This window comes from Apodemus sylvaticus, chromosome 5 (assembly GCF_947179515.1).
Source record: "Apodemus sylvaticus chromosome 5, mApoSyl1.1, whole genome shotgun sequence".
Lineage (NCBI taxonomy): Eukaryota > Metazoa > Chordata > Mammalia > Rodentia > Muridae > Apodemus > Apodemus sylvaticus.
This window is the reverse complement of record NC_067476.1, coordinates 72,589,566-72,605,428: the sequence shown is the minus strand read 5'-3', so window position 1 is coordinate 72,605,428 and position 15,863 is coordinate 72,589,566. Positions and strand designations below refer to the sequence as shown.

General features: G+C 52.3%; 1 protein-coding gene and 1 long non-coding RNA gene across 4 annotated transcripts in view; one reads left to right on the top strand and one right to left on the bottom strand.

Annotated features, from left to right (window-relative positions):
* Spi1 (Spi-1 proto-oncogene) overlaps positions 1-8,365 on the bottom strand; it is a 34,482-nt gene extending 26,117 nt beyond the window's left edge. The window contains exon 1 of one of the 2 annotated variants that reach the window (XM_052182921.1): positions 8,263-8,365. The gene's annotated coding sequence lies outside the window, so the exon portion shown is untranslated. The remainder of the gene's footprint in view (positions 1-8,262) is intronic. The other variant, XM_052182922.1, reaches the window with a different exon arrangement.
* On the top strand, positions 5,813-11,039 carry LOC127685605 (uncharacterized). Of its 2 annotated transcripts, none has more exons than XR_007977892.1 (2): positions 5,813-5,987; positions 10,523-11,039. It is a non-coding gene; the product is annotated as an uncharacterized LOC127685605 (long non-coding RNA). The 2 variants fall into 2 exon arrangements; XR_007977893.1 differs by lacking the exon at positions 5,813-5,987 and adding an exon at positions 8,466-8,690.
* Positions 11,040-15,863: the final 4,824 nt, after the last annotated feature.

Here is a 15,863-nt window from a genome sequence, read left to right as displayed (position 1 = left end):
TGTGATGGTTATCCCCAAATTCCTGGGCTCAAGTGACCCTCAATTTCATAAGTAGCAAGGACTACAGCTGAAGTTGCATCCCCATGGGTTTTTTTGTTGTTGTTGTTTGTTTGGTTTTTTTTTGGTTTTTTTTGTTTTTTGTTTTTTGGTTTTTTTTAGGTTTTTCAAGACAGGGTTTCTCTGTGTAGCCCTGGCTGTCCTGGAACTCACTCTGTAGACCAGGCTGGCCTCGAACTCAGAAATCCACCTGCTTCTGCCTCCCAGAGTGCTGGGATTAGAAGCATGCACCACCACCACCCGGCTTGTACCCCCGTGTTTAGAGTGCTTCCTTAACATGCACAAGGCCCCGAGTTTGAGTCCTAGGTACTGAAGGAAAAAAGAAAAACCCAGAACTAAAGTAGCAGTAGCAAGACAATGGATGTGTGTCACCTCATCCAGCTGTGCATCTGCAGAGTATGGGATGCCACTCCTAAGACAATATAGAGCATTTGCGTGAGATACAATGTGAGAGATAATTGTGATGTTAACACCTGTGACATAACTGCCCAGGTCAAGACATGAACGAGAAACATGCCCTGCGTGCCTCCCCCCATTTCCTTCTAGAAGGAACTGTACCCTAACTTTATCTCCTTGATTTTTCTTTCTGTCTTGCACTAAGCCAGGCAAGGCCTCCACAGCTGAGCTATATCTTCCACCCTTCCTTTTACAGTTTAATATGAAACAAAATGTCACTAAATTGCCCAGAAGGCCTGGAACTTCCTGCCACCCCCACCCCCACCCCACCCCACCCCCACACACCCATCTCATCCTCTCCAGGAGTTGGGCTTCCCAGCCTGGGCCTCTAGTCCAGCTTCTTCGTGATACTGGGGATTGAAATAAAGGTTTCACAAGTACCGGCCAAGAGCTCTGAGTTGCAGCCTCATCCTGTCTGCTCTTCCTATAAACATCTTTAAGAGTACATTTTCATTTTTCACTTTATTTACTTACTTACTAATTGAGACCACGCCGGTCTGGTTAGCCTGGAACTTACTGTGTAACCTAGACTGGCTTCATAATTTATTTTCATAACAGAAAGAGAGTAGAAGAGAACTGCAGGAACTTTGGTGTCACTCTTGCAGCCCTGGGGATACATGTCGCTGTGGTGCCTGGTGTGGCTGGACAGTGTCTCGTGGTCACAGTTTCTGTAACCAGGTCCTTATCGATTTAGGTTTTTCTTTCTTTCTTTAGTCTTTCTCTTTTCTGGACTTGAGCTTACAGGTCTTCTGTTTCTGCCTCCCAGATTACCCAGCTCTGTTCAGCCATCTTTTGCTGCTCTAACCGGGGCTGCTGTTGATAAAACACATTAGTTTATACACATGCGGGGATGTGTCTAGCAAAAATGTCTAACACTTGAATTACAAGGTCAAAGGGCAGTACGTTTTTAATTCTGAGAGAAATGATAGACAGATAGGTATTGCCCTGTCTCCCACAACTAAATTGTACCTATTTATCATCCTATTAGCAGCACACATGACCGTGCTGCTTCCCCCAATGCTAGACAAGGGGCTGGCCTGCAGAGTGACAGGGAGAGCAGGCAGCCTGGTGGTTGTATATCCCGCTGTCCCCTCTGGGCTGGTTGCTGATGGGGGTGGACAGGGTGTTAAGGCAATCCCAGAGTAGGCCAGCAACCTGAAACTGGAGTCCTGAAACTGCAAACCCTCCTGAAACCTCCCTGGCCCGGCATCTCAGCCCAAAGGACTAAGAAGTGTGAGAATTCCCCTTCCCACTTTGTTATGTGCAGAACCCCAGGAGCTTTGGCAAGATGCGTGTGAAAACACAGACCTCCCATCATGGGCTGGGAAGGCTGACCGTAAAGAGCTGAGCCCGTGTACTGAAATGGCCGTCTTGCAACTTCCTCTCACGGTTGAGACACTAGGGAGGCTCCTGGGGCCCCAGCCTGTGTTATTTGGGCCCTCAGAGCTCCGAAAGTTTTGGTCACAACATTGGGTTGGCTCTTGAGAACATTAAGATAGTCAACAAAATTTTACCTGGGTTCTCTAGATGCCAAGTGACCAGAAGAGGCAGGAATCTTCAAACAGTAGAGGGGCGGTGACTTCCACTGCTTGTTAAAAGCAAAGGAGCCGTAGAGAAAGCAGGCATGCGTCTGGGAAAGGAGGCTCAAGAGCGGGGCGGGGACCAGCGAGGCAGAATGGTAGATCTGAGCCAGCCCTGGACTTGGGAGAGAATGAACGCACAGGGTTCCTGAGAGATGTGTTCCAAGGACTGGGGCCACCCAGTGTCAACACTGGGCCATCAGTTGTGGGAACAGCAGAAGAGCACTAAGACCTAGACCCAGAGGGGAGGTCAAACAGGACAGGGGACTGAAGTTTGGCCTTGACTCTGATTGTGGGCATGGTGGCAGGTACAATCTCACCCATCAAAATCTGAAGTCACCTCCATTATCGTCCTCCTGGTAGCAGACAACTGAGCCTCTGAAGTGGCTTTATATCTTGCAGAATTACTCAGCCAAGCCAGATCAAAATGACAGGAGAAAAAGCCTCTCCCCAGTGCTTTTTCGAGTATTGTGGGCAATTGGCATTTATTACGTTTTACTGTACGCCAGTGTTAGCTCCCGCGACCTTCTTGTGGTTCCACGAGGCAGGACTTATCAGTGCTATTTTGCAGGTGAGAGATTGGGGTCAAAGAGATTCGAATCATGCCATGGGCACACACGTGGCTGGCGCTGGGGCAGAGGTGCCTGCAGCTCTGAGAGCCCCAGGGCCTGGCCTCCTGCAGCTGCCTCACCTCTTGCCTTCTTGTGTCTTTCCCTATCTGAACGTCTTCTTTAGCTCTTGTCTGTCCAGAGCTGAAGCCCATTCCTTGGAGGCCTGTGTTGGAGCCTCCACGCTGGGAGTCCAGCTAGCCCTACCCCCGTGCCAACCAGAAGACACTACTCAACCTTCCCAGAACCTCTTTCTCAATCTCCCACAGGCCTTGCTCACAGACTCTCGGCCTCTTCCACACCCTACTGGACACTCCTCCAGAGTGCCCTTCCTTTCAGTTTGCCCTGTCTTTCCCAAGCCTTGCCTCAGTTTCTCCTCCTGTCCTATTCCAGTATGTTCCAGTACATATTCCCTATGTTCCAGTACCAGGGAGCAAGAGCTACGCATGTCTAGATCAGCCCACACTCGTCTGAATCTCACTGTACCCCGTCTCCTGCTGACCAGGCCTGCAGATGCGGAGCGCTCACCTCCTGGCCACATCACTCAGTCTCAGGCACCTCAAACCCACCGCCACCCACAGCGACTTCCGTCTGCTCACCACGGGCAGCACCACACCCCAGCTTGCTCACTGAGGACGGGAGCTGCTTCCCCACTCAGCCCCCCCTCCTCTATGGATCCCCCTCCACCATCCCATCTCTAGCTCCAAGGGTTCTCCCCCCAAGCCCCACGGATTGGCCGCTTGGCCTTCTGAGTTCCTTCCCCTCTCCAGAGCTTAAGCTACAGAGAGACGTCAACAAGAACCACTTCCTAGCCTTGTTTCCAAGACGAAAGTCCACTTAGTGTGTGCTTCTTTCATTGGCTTCTGCCAATGCTTTCTGAGGCCTGCAGTGTGGCTCCTGTCCCTATACCTCATTCTCCACATGGCTGAGAGCAAGGAGCCCACTTCTAGGGACCTCAGGCTCTTTGTCCCCAGATGGGAGCAATAATAGAAGATACCTCTAGAAATGGAGGTGGGGATTTCTCAAGGCTAATCCAGGTGGTAGGCGCAGAGTCTGGGTGAGGCATGCATGCCCGGCATCTCAAGCTGCCGGAAAGAAGACTTGGTCCTGTCCCCAGAGCTCAGCATCTTGCTTAGTCCTCAGTTCCCTAAGAGTTTCTAAGAAAAAAAAAGCCAGAGAACTGGAAAAGAAGAGCTGGGAGACACCAACCTAAAGGCAGTGTCTCTGAACCCTCTGCTCTCAGAAAGAGCGAGCCAGCCCAGAGGGCCTGGTCTGGAGCAGGGACTCTGATCAGAGGAGTGGGCTCCTTAGAAAGACGGACAAGTAGGACCGTGCTCCTCTTGTGTGCCCCGCACACTTGTCTTTTCAGTAAGACTAGGACAGGAGTTGCTTCTGCTATGGGTAAGCAATGTCCTCGCTTCAGGCCACACAGGTGGAAAGGGGCAGGTTTGCCCCACTCCAATCCTTCGATGTCTGGGAAGTTGCTTGAGGGTGTATGTTTGGGGTTTTGTGACAGGGTGAATGAGGGTGCTCAGTGGAGTTTCCGAGCTCAGCTTCCATTCTGTGAGGCCTAAGGTCAGCACAGCTACCCAAGGCTAGCAGCTTGGGTGGGAGAGAGCCAAGATGGCGACCTGCAAGGAGTTAACTTTGTAAGGGGCCTGAGTGAATCAGACACTCCGCAGGCTACAATGGAAATTCCCTGTACATGGTGTGTGGTCACCCAGAAAAGGGAAACGGTGCTTTTCAGAGCACCGGACAAAGGGGGCTGGAGGCTGGGAGCAGACGCCCGCCCGGGTGGGGCTGGCGAGGGTATGGCGGACAAGGAGACCTGGCCTCCGGTTCTGTTCAGGCTCTGGAAAGAGGAGGGAGGTGAGGAGCTGCCAGGCCAGGCCTGGTGTGTGTGACACACGTGCTATGGTGCGTCCGCGGGCCTTGGTAGGTTGGTAAGGAATTCAGCAAAGTCAAAAGCAAGGAAAGGCAGCCAGACCCTGGGAACGGCTGAATCTGAGGCGCGTGACTCAGCATGGAGAACCCATCCTCCTTACTTTGCTGTCACGCATGGGCCATCCCAAGTAGCCCCTCTCCTGCACCCCCTTCCCCATCCCAAGCAATCCTCACTGCTCTGCTGTTCCCTCCACAGCCTTCTTTTGAAGCTCTTGGGATTGCGTAGCTCATCTGCCCGTTGGATTATAAGTTTCTGGGGTCAAAGGAAAGTCTCAGCAGTAGAGACACTGGGCACCTGACATAGCTGGCACGGCAGGCTAACTAAATGTTTGTGAGGAATCAGAGGAGACAGGAAGGGCTCCGTCAGCTCTCTGTGAACCAACCAAGTTCAGACTGGCGCCTTCCCCCAGCCAGGACCTGGCGAGAAAGGAGGACTGGGGGAGCGGAGAAGGCCGGGGGGGGGGGTGCCGGGCATGAGTGATATACAGCCAGGGAAGGTGACAAGTTCCAGGCTCTAAGGCCTGCTTTCTCCTCAGGACCTCTCTCTCTGGCCTTGTCACTATCCTGCCAGGAGGGAGACTGAAGAGTGGAGCAGGGCAGGCAAAGGAGAGGCCATGTCCATCGAGATGCTTCCAAAAGGCCTGCCCCTGGATGCATGGCTTCCTCCCGGGGCCTGTTGTCCCGGATAAGGAGATAAGGAGATTGTTTTGTTTCCAAGACAAATAGGTGACTGTGAGCTTTAGGCTGCTGTTTCGGTGTGGGGAGGCTGTCTACCTCAGTAGAGGTTCTCCGCTGAACGTGGGACTTATTAGAGGACTTGGGCTTCTGATCCTCGTGCACCCATGTGCCACCGAGACTGTTCGTACAGTGCTGGGGACCAACATCAGGGCTTCGTGCTAGACACGCGCACTACCCACTGGGCTACTCAGCCTCCAAGTAATGGGTTTATGTTGTCAATTATTTGTCTATTTTGAAGGACCAACCTGCTGCTAGTTCCTAGGCAGTGCTGGACTGTGGTCCTAGCTATCTCAACTCAAGTCTGCCCCGCACAAACGCCTGGGAGCCTGGCAAGCCTGATCTAAGGGGCTGAAATCCAATCTGAGCAGAGTGATGCCCAGGGTTTCTTGCCAGGAAGCGTGCCTTGCCAGGGCCGCAGGAACTCCAGTACCACCCGAGCCTGCTAGATCTCTTGACCCTTGCTTGTCCATCATGAAGGTTAAGAACGGCCAGAGCAGCCGCCCTTGGGCGGGGGCCAGAAACACTGTGGCGGCCATTGAGGTTGGAGCTTTTCCAGGCGTGAAAGGGAACCGAGAACTGTGGGAATGAGTTCGTGCAGCCCAGGGTGAGCTGAGGCTGGTGGGAGGGAGGGACTCCGGGAGCTCTGATTGTTGGGGTCCTGGGATGAAAAGAAGGTGACCCCCCCCTGCCCCCAGAAATGGACTGTGGGAGTTAGAGGTCACCGTGAGGTGCTTGCAGGGAATCTAGAGCTGACCAGGCAGTGGGAGGTTGGGGAGCTGTGCTGGGGAAGGAAAGAGGAAGCCATGGGGAGAGGGGGCTGGGCCAGTGGGGATGGAGTGGGAGAGGGGGCTGGGGACCTGGAGCCACTTTGGCCACAGCCACTTCACTTCGCCTGGTTTCGGTTTGTAAATAGCTGCCCACTCTGGCTCTGTGCAGGCAGGATGCGCCCTGCCCCTCTGTGACCCGTGTCCAGGGAGGCTTGGGTCCGAGGGCCTTGCAGAGGTTTAAGCCTGAGACTCGAGGGTCACACTCCGCTCCCGGTCAGAGCGGGTGGGTTCTGATGAGCCCAGCACTGGGCAGCGCGACCTGTGGTCGCTGAGGTAATGCAGCTGGACTGGAGGATCTGCAGAACTTGATGACCTGGCCAGATGGCGCTTATTTATAACTGGGTCTCCGTGGCCAGGACAGCTGCTGAGTCGCCAACTCAGCACTCGGGCAGGCCCAGGGCACAGCACTGGAGAGGCCAGGCTGGCCCAAAGGTCTCTTAGCCTGAGTCTCAGGATCAGAGACTTCTGAAGTTTCAACTGGGTCCCACTGCGTGATTAGCAAATCTTAGGATTGGAGGGGAGCTTCCTATGGGGCACACATCCTGGACCAACAGGGTGGCTCGCTCAGTCCACAAGTTGGTCAATGTCCATGGGCTTGAGCCTCAGCCTCCTTCAGAGGCCAGAAGCTCCTCCCGGCGCACAGTCATTCCCTCCAGTTCTCGAAATACCCGCCCAGAAGCCAAACAAACAGCTTCGGGAAGAGGCAAAGTCAAATCAAGGCCTGCCCCTAATGGCAACACCTCATCTCAGCCCAGCAAGCAGGCTGACGGACAGCTAGGGCCGGGGCTCCTGGGTCGTACATCGTGTGGGTCTCCATGTCCCTGGGAGAGAGGAAGCCTGCATCTGACCACTAGTCTTCTGAAGAAGGATGTGGGGCTCTCAGACACTTTCCAGCATCTGCAGGGATAGAAGTGTCCTTCTGCGTCAAGTCCATCCCCACTATTGTCCCTCTGTCCCACCAACACCAGGACGTCCTTGGTTCTGACAGGTCCCCCCTGCCCTACACTCCTCCTGTCTTACAATTTCCCCTTTCCTGCCAAGGTCTATGCCTGGCTCCACCTTTGGGGGACTCAGCTTCAGTGCTGTCCCCAATGCCATGTGGGGCCAGTGTGGGTTAGGGATTGTACATCATGGCTGCCATGACCCTGCACAAAACCAGAAACCACGGGCTGGAGCATGGGAGGAGCTGACAGTGGCATTTGGAGAGACAACCAAACCCAGAACCATGTGTCCTAGGTGTTGCCCCTAGGTGCTGACCTCCTGTGCTCCCAGCTTGTCCAGAACCATGCATGCCTGGCCTTTCCCTTGGGCGAGCTAGGACTATGACTATCCAGTCCTTACATCTAAGGGTGGTGGGCCCCTCACTCCCTTCTGGGCAGGGTCAGAGTGCCCAGCCTGGAGCCGCCCTGGCTGCAGCTGCCCCTGTTTCCACATCGGCAGCAGCAAGAGCAAGGCCGGTGCCTGAGAAAACAGGAAGCGCGCAGTCACCACAGGAAGCGTGTGTGCGCTGCCTCCCCACCCCCTGCCCATTGCAAAACGCCAACAGCCCCATTACCACAGGCACCACACAGGGCCTGGGAGAAACGCTCCTGCCACCAGGCCTGCAGAGGAGCAGACACAGACCCTGGCTTTCATGTGCAGGGGTTAGGGTGATGTCCCATTGTGACCTAAAAGAGCCTAGAGTTTTCTGGGCCCTCAGACCTCAGGCCATTTTTCTTCAAGGTTCTCAGTCCAGTACCCAAGCTGGCCTGAGACAGGCCTATTGTGGCTATACTTAAATCAGAACTTGGTGCCAGGGGTCCTAGAGAACCCATGTCTCAGACGTGGGATTTGCTATTTGGAGATGCCTGGTCTTCAGGCCCTAGCCAGGCTCTATTTCTAAGCCTTACCAAGATCGTTAGCCTCGAGCCTGCTGTCCCTACTTCAGGAAGCTGCTGCTGTCAAGTCTAAACCTACTTTACCCTCTGTCCAGATAATACTTTGCCCACCCTGGGGTGGCCTGCTTTGGAGAGGCCGTGGCTCCTCCCATCCTGCCCTGCCTGCCCAACTCACCTCTCAGTCCTGGTCCCCATGCCCTGCCTTTGGAAAGAGATGGTAGTCCAGTAAGGCTGAATCCTGGGGCCTGGGGAGGCCTGTGTTCCTCCAACCCCGGGGTACAGCAAGGAAAAGAGAAGAGAGCAGAGCATTTCATGGCTATAATAAATCAAAGGGGGAAGTCGAAGCAGGAGAAATCGCAAACTTCCCTAGCCTGGGCACGGGGACCTGCCAGGCAGCAGCCTGGGCACCCGAGCCTTCCCTCCTTCTTCCTGCCAGCGTCCAGATCTCTTCTGAAGCTTTGGTACCTCACCATCCCAGAGCCTCCTCCCCAACAACCCTCTTCACTGATCTCTGGGGCTAGTCGCCCCGGACTAGGAAACTTGGGCCCAAATTTCCTCCTAAGAGGTCTAGAAATCCCCGGGCTGTGTGTCAATCCTTGGACGGTAAGTGCCAGGCTGCGTGGCAAAAAGTCGTGCAGATGAGTGGCGGACCAAGGACCTCATGGGACAAAGTGAGGGGCAGAGCATCCTGAGAGCTGTGAATAAGATTCTTGGGGCTGGATGGACAAACATCTGTGAGAGAAGATGGCTAAGGCAGGGGGCAGGGGCAGAGGCAGAGCTGGCCCTGTGCAATGACCAGGACTTTACCTTAGCTTTTGTTTTGTTTTGTTTTGTTTTGTTTTGTTTTGTTCCTTGCTTTTCTCTCAGCTCTTGTTCCCTGGGGTTCAAGGTGTAGACACAGAACATACACAGCCATAGGAGGGGAGCTGTGGTGTCTCTGAATTGCCCACTTAGGCAAAAGGTTGAAAGGGGAGGGTCTACTAAAGTAGGGGATATTATGAAGGGTGAAGTTAGGCAGTGGTGGCACACACCCTTCATGCCCGCACTCTGGAGGCAGAGACTCGTGAATCTGTAAGTTTGAGACCAGGCAGGTCCATAGAATGAGTTCCAAGGGGCTGGAGAGATGGCTCAGTGGTTAAAAGCACTGACTGCTCTTCTATGGGTTCAAATCCCAGCAACTACATGGTGGCTCACAACCATCTGTAATGAGATCTGATAGCCTCTTCTGGTGTGTCTGAAGACAGCTACAGTGTACTTATATTTAAAAAAAAAAAAAAAAAAAAAAAAAAAAAAAAAAAAGAGCCGGGGCAGTGGTGGCGCACGCCTGTAATCCCAGCACTCTGGGAGGCAGAGGCAGGTGGATTTCTGAGTTCAAGGCCAGCCTGGTCTACAGAGTGAGTTCCAGGACAGCCAGGGTTACACAAAGAAAACCCTGACTCAAAAAATGAACAACAAAAAAAATTATGAAAACTATGGCTGTGTATATGAATGGTAAGACAAGAAATTTTTTTTATATATATATATATATATATATATATATATATATATATATATAAAATATTTCACCTTACTCACCATATCTATTTAGATGACCTGTGGCATTCAGCAGCCCATTTAGACAGACAGCACCTTTATATATATATTGGGGGGTCTCATATGAACCTTGTCTCCATGCTATTGGTGTTATTGGGGTACAGGCAAAGGGACACCAGGTGCCTCTCCTGAAGGCCTTCTAATGTGAACGAGTGATTACTGCTTTTACCATGAGCCACTTCTCCTCAGGCCTCAGTGTCACAGTGCCATCGATGCAGTTGCCGCCCGCCCACGTGGAGCTCTTGCGAGGTAGTGGTGGTTACTGACATTCTTTGGTGCCACCTTGGTTTCCTCAGCAAGAGAACAGGTTACACCATCTCTCTAGCAACCTTGTCAGCCCAACAGACCATGGAATACACTCGGTGAATGACCCGTGAGAAGTGACCCACCCCTCAGCCTCAGATTGGGAAGGTGGGGGATGCTTGTTTCAAACGTTCACAGTGAGGGACTAGCAGGGGTTGGAGTGCGGCCTCCAGCCACCCTGAGGCCAGCTTCATCGCAGCCTTCTTCCTGCCTCCTCTCAGAAATCTGCACTTCCTCCCCACACACCTGACTGACTTAGGTGAGGAGCTTGGCTCCCCATTCTTCTCTGAGCACCCCAGGGCCCCTGGCCTTGCTCTGACCTTTCCTGGTTTGGGAGAATGCCCAAGCGGGGCTTCTCAGCCCTCGACCAAGGGGCTCGCTCCCCCCTGGGAACAGAGACCTCAAAGGCCTAAGCTTCTGCTTTTCCCTATGTCTTCTTACTCACCATGTCTGTTTAGATGACCCGTGGCATTCAGTAGCCCATTTAGACAGACAGCATCTTTAATTCGTACAGGTGCAAGATTAGCTCCATCTTACAGGTGAGAAAACTGAGGCTCAGAGCAGAGGAATGACTGAAGCCAGGTGATCTATGCTGCAGAAGGGAGATAGCGAGTCCTCCTGCTCGCCAGTCCAGGATAAAGGCTGTGCAAACAATGAGCGGACAGCCGGGCCAGGGGTCATGTCTTCCCAGCGCTCTGCTTCAGTGCTGGGCTTGGGGAAACAGTCTCACGTGTAAGGAAAACAGAGATTATAAAGGCCAGAATGCGACTGGAACATAGCAATACATGCCTGTGATCCCAGCACTTGAGAGGTGGAGACAGGAAATTCGGAAGTTCAAAGCCATCTTCAACCACACAAGTGCAAGAGCAGCCTGGGCCACGTGAGACTTCATCAGGAAAACAAAATGGGGCCGTTGAGATGGCGCATCTGGAAAAGGCTCTTGCCAGCAATCCCAACAACCTGAGTTCAGTCCCCAGGACCCCCATGTTGGAGGAGAGAACTGACTCCAAATAAAATTGGAGTCCTCCAAATATAATTACTTTCATTGCTACTTCATTACTGTAATTTTTCTATTGTCATGAATTGTACTGTAAATATCTGTGTTTTCCGATGGTCTTAGGCGACCCCTGTGAAAGTGTCATTTGACCCCCAGAGGGATCGTGACCACATGTTGAGAAATGCTGCTCTACAGGACACTAACTGGCTGAGGAAGGTGTATTCCCAGTGCCTGGACTCCAGGCATCGACACCAAACGCTTGTAAGATTTTTGGATTGTTTGACTTTATTTTATGTGTCGGATATTCTGGCTGCATATATGTTTGTGCATGCCTTGCTCGGACTCCTTGGGACTGGAGTTAGATACTGTTGTAAACTGCAAATATGCATTCCAAATGTAAACAAGTGGGTGATAGGAACTGAATCCAGATCCGCTGCAAGAGCTCCTGTTTGTTCGTTTTTGAGACAGAATCTACCTAGCCCTGGCTGGCCTTTAATTTACTAAGTAGACCTCAAACTTAGAGAGATCTGCTGAGTGCGGGATTAAAGGGGTATGCCTCTGTGCCTGGCCACATTTGTAGCTTTTAAAGTCTAGTTCCGTGGCTGAGAGCAGCCCCTGAGGATGTTACCTGATCTTAGAGCTGGGAGGCCAGCTGGTCTGGAATGTCCTGGAAGAGAACCTGGCTTTAGCAGCAGCCAACGCCCCCCTTCCTGCATGCTCTCTCAGCCTCTAACATCAGGTGTTAGCGGCACTCCCCCAGCAGGCCAGGAGTCAGGGGGCCCTATCCCCTCACCCCACTACCTGCCTGGGCCCTGAAGCCCCTTCCTGTTCAGATCCAGTTTGGTTGCACTTCAAGGAAGGACAAAAGGCTTTCTTCTCTCCCTGCCCCTCCCTCCAGAAACTCTTGAGTGACAGGGTGGGACTTGAAAGACTGGACCTGCTGGCCTCAAATACTCCACTGCTCTAGTACTCTTGATGGCCACTGCCTGGGCATAAAGGTTGCTGCTTCTGCACCCCACGGGATGTCCTTAGGTCTCCCTGACCAGACAGCGGTGCTGGCGGTCTCTGAAGCCCTGAGAAGAGACACACAGGCCCGCTTCTGGGTGGTGCTGCCCAAGGAAACTGGACTTGACCTTCTTTCCTAGCTTTTAGCCCTTTAGCCTTGGAAGAGAGTCTGCAATTCTGTATTTATGGTTTTGTAACCCTTTCCTTAGACTTCATCCAAAATTGTAAAAACTTGAGACTCCACAAAGCCTAAATCTGCTTGCCGCGGTAAGCCCCTCCCCCTCCATTCATTGGGGACCAATGAACCCTGACAGTCAGGAAGATGTGGCGGGGCTGTGAGAGCCTTGGGGTATGTCAGGCCCAAAAGTCAAGACCAGCCCGAAACCTCAGAGGGCTTCCAAGTGGGCCTCTTCCTGGGAGACGCGAGCTCCCAGTCCTGTATTTCCCAGCTGAGATAGCCTAGTGTGTGTGTGTTGGGGGCGGGGGGGGGGGGCAGCCCTGCTGTCACTTGCCACTTGTCCAGAGGCCAAGGAACAGGCTGAGCTCCACCCCCACTGCTCCCTAGGGTGGGTCAGGCTCTGTGGCGCAGGTGGGGTCTCCTTCACCCCACCCAAGTTCCTCCCCCATGGCAATGGGTACGGGGCGGGCCAGCAGCGCCCCGCACGTCTCGCCGCAGGACCGACCCCGGCCTTATCTGCTCCGGCAGTTTCCGCATCCCCACCCCGCCCCCGCCTCCGTGCGCCGGACCCCAGGGGAGTCGGAGCCGCGGTGCTGCTGCCCAGCGGAGCGGAGAGCGCCGGTCCCCAGCTGGGCGGCGGAAGTCATCAGCCCCTAGCAGGGACCCTCCCTGCCATCCTGTCCACCCCAAGCCTGCAAGGGCTCCCCAAACCAGGCTGTCTCCACCCGCAATGGGAAGGTTCCCCCAAAGTCTCGGGGGACAAGGAAGCGACAAAGGTCGTCAGGGTAATAGAGATTCTGACACAGCCCTCGCGTGTATACACACACGCACACACATCTAGTGACATCTGCCCAGGGGTGGAAGGAAAGAGAAAGGTGGAGACACCTGAGAGAAAGTGAACAGAGAACCACAGACTAGCGATGTGTGCAGTGTACCCACTGAGAGGACACACCCCAGAAATCTATACAGCGCCCCTGCACACCGTCAGAAAAAGAGCAAGGAATCCAACAGAGCCGCAACTACGAAAGAGAAAACACAGTCCCGCTAACATTTAAGGGAGCCCAACCTCCTGGGAGGGGAGGGAAATGCAAACGAAGACCAGACGGCTGTGGGATGCTATTTTACACCATTCCTAGGGTAAAACGAAGTCGAAGTCGCCCTATCAGACACAGCGGTTGTCTGAGGCAGGACAGCAGTGAGTTTGAGGCTTTAGTGGGCTATGTAATGAGTTCTAGCTCGTGTGGGGAGTAGACTGAGCCTCTGTCCGGACAAGCAGCAACAAACAAACCAATAAAAATAGGATAAAAAATTAAACCTGGCAGACTCAAGACCTTCAAAAGAGGAATGGCAGCAGGATGGCCATTATGCCCAACTCCAAACAGCCACGAGGAAAACCACCTGGCCTCCCCTTTCAAAGCCGCAGTCAGCCAGCAGATAAAGTCCTGAGGCTTGATGACCAGAGCCCAGGCCCACTGCCAGTACCAATGTCGGAATAACCAAGCTGGCATGGATAAATCAGTTTCAGTGGATTCATTCACAGAAGTAGCATTTAGTTCAACAAAGTATATGAACGATCCAAAATTGTACAAAATATCACAAATGACTGGCTACCATGTGTAGTGGGGGAAAAAAGCCAGTTCGGGAAGACAGGCTTCTTGTAGATGACTCTCAGAGCCAAGCCAAGTCACATCTTTATGAAGAGCAATGCTGATCCTTCCTTACACTGCGTCTACTGGGAATTAGCCACCAAATGGCTCGACTGAATGTCGGAAAACTATTAGACCCCAGAAAATGAAGCTAGTTAAAAGGTAGCAAAGGAGCCAGGCGGTGGTGGCACATGCCTGTAATCCCAGCACTCTGGAAGGCAGAGGCAGGTGGATTCCTGACCTTGAGGCCAGCCTGGTCTACAGAGTGAGTTCCAGGACAGCCAGGGCTACACAGAGAAACCCTGTCTCGGGGGGAAAAAAAAACAAAAACAAGGTAGCAAAGGAAAAGATTAAAACAGTTAAATTAAAAGTTTGCCTTCTTGGGGCTGGAGAGAAGGCTCAGTGGTAGAGTACCCGTCGCTCCTGCAGAGGACCTAGGTTCTGTTCCCAGCACCCACACTAGGCAGCCAACAACTACCTGCAACTCCAGCTTTAGGGGACCTGCCTACTCATGGCACACATAAACTCATGCAGGCATTCAAAAATATGAATATTAAAAAATAACACCCAGCATAGTGGAGTGGCGTGCACACCTTTAATCACAGGACTTGGGAGGCAGAAACAGGCAAAGCTCTGTGAGCTGGAGGCCAGCCTGGTCTACAGAGTGAGCTTTAGGACAGTCAGAACTGCATAGAGAGAACTTGTCTCCAACACCAAGATAAATAATAAAAATAATTCTTCTTCTTGTTTTCTACCAATATTTTTCAAAGCTTAATGTAAAAGATCTACTTACAATGTTCTCCTAAATGGGGCTGGAGGGGACTGTGGTTAAGAGTGACTGCAGCTCCTGAGAGGCCCTGGACTGCAGCTCCTGAGAGGCCCTGGACTGCAGCTCCTGAGAGGCCCTGGACCACAGCTCTTGAGAGGCCCTGGACTGGATTCCCACACTCATGCCAGGTGGCTCACAACTTTTTTTTAAAGGTTTATTTATTCATTTTATGTATATGAATACACTGTAGCTATACACAGATGGTTGTGAGCCACCATGTGGTTGCTGGGATTTGAACTCAGGACCTTTGGAAGAGCAGTCTGTGCTCTTAACCACTGAGCCATCTCTCCACCCAGGCTTACAACTTCTTATAACTCCAGTCACAGGGGCAGCCGATGCCCACTGGCTTCCTTGGGCACCTACATAAAGATCACACACATCAACTCACGCAGACACACACACACATGCACATACATTTAATAATTGTGCAGGGCACATACAAAAACAATTATTTAACCATCTAAATAATAAAGAAAACTTAAAATTCTTTTTCCTTATGAGGAAATGTTAAATCAAACAACATTGTTCAAGCACACGCTTATATTAAAGCATTGACCCACCTGTAGCCTAGCACAGGGGAGGCTGAGGAAGGATTAAATTCAAGTCAGTCTGGCACTTGTGGTGAGACCTTGGTCAGAGGAGGCAGGGCAGGGAGAAGGGAGGGAGGAAGAGACAGAGAGAAAAAGAGACAGAGAGAGAAGCAGAGAGAGAGGGGGAGAGAGAGAGAGAGAGAGAGAGAGAGAGAGAGAGAGAGAGAGAGAGAGAGGGAGAGAGATTGGGGGTTGGGGGCACAATATTTGCCTAGAATGCATACGGTCCTGGTTTGGATTCCCAGGACTGAATACAAACAAAACACCACCAAAATGCTAATCATTATAAAATTCTGGTTGCTTCAAAAAGGAGACAAGGAGATAGGATTGTGTTTTATTCATGAGAAAAAGTGTAAATAAACACAGAAATTAAAGAAGACCCTAAAGAGCTAAGGTGACTTCCATAAAAGTGTAATGATTTTGCCCCAGATGGGCTTCCTTGGGCCAGGACATAAAGGCGGGTATTATTGTATAGTTCTATTCATACAGGTAAAGTTTCAAGACAGGGTTTCTCTGTGTGGCCTTGGCTGTCCTAGAACTCACTCTGTAGGCCAGGCTGTCCTCGAACTCACAGAGTTGCCTTCTGAGTGCTGGAATGAAGAGCACACACGGCCACCGCCCAGCAGAGCTCGCTT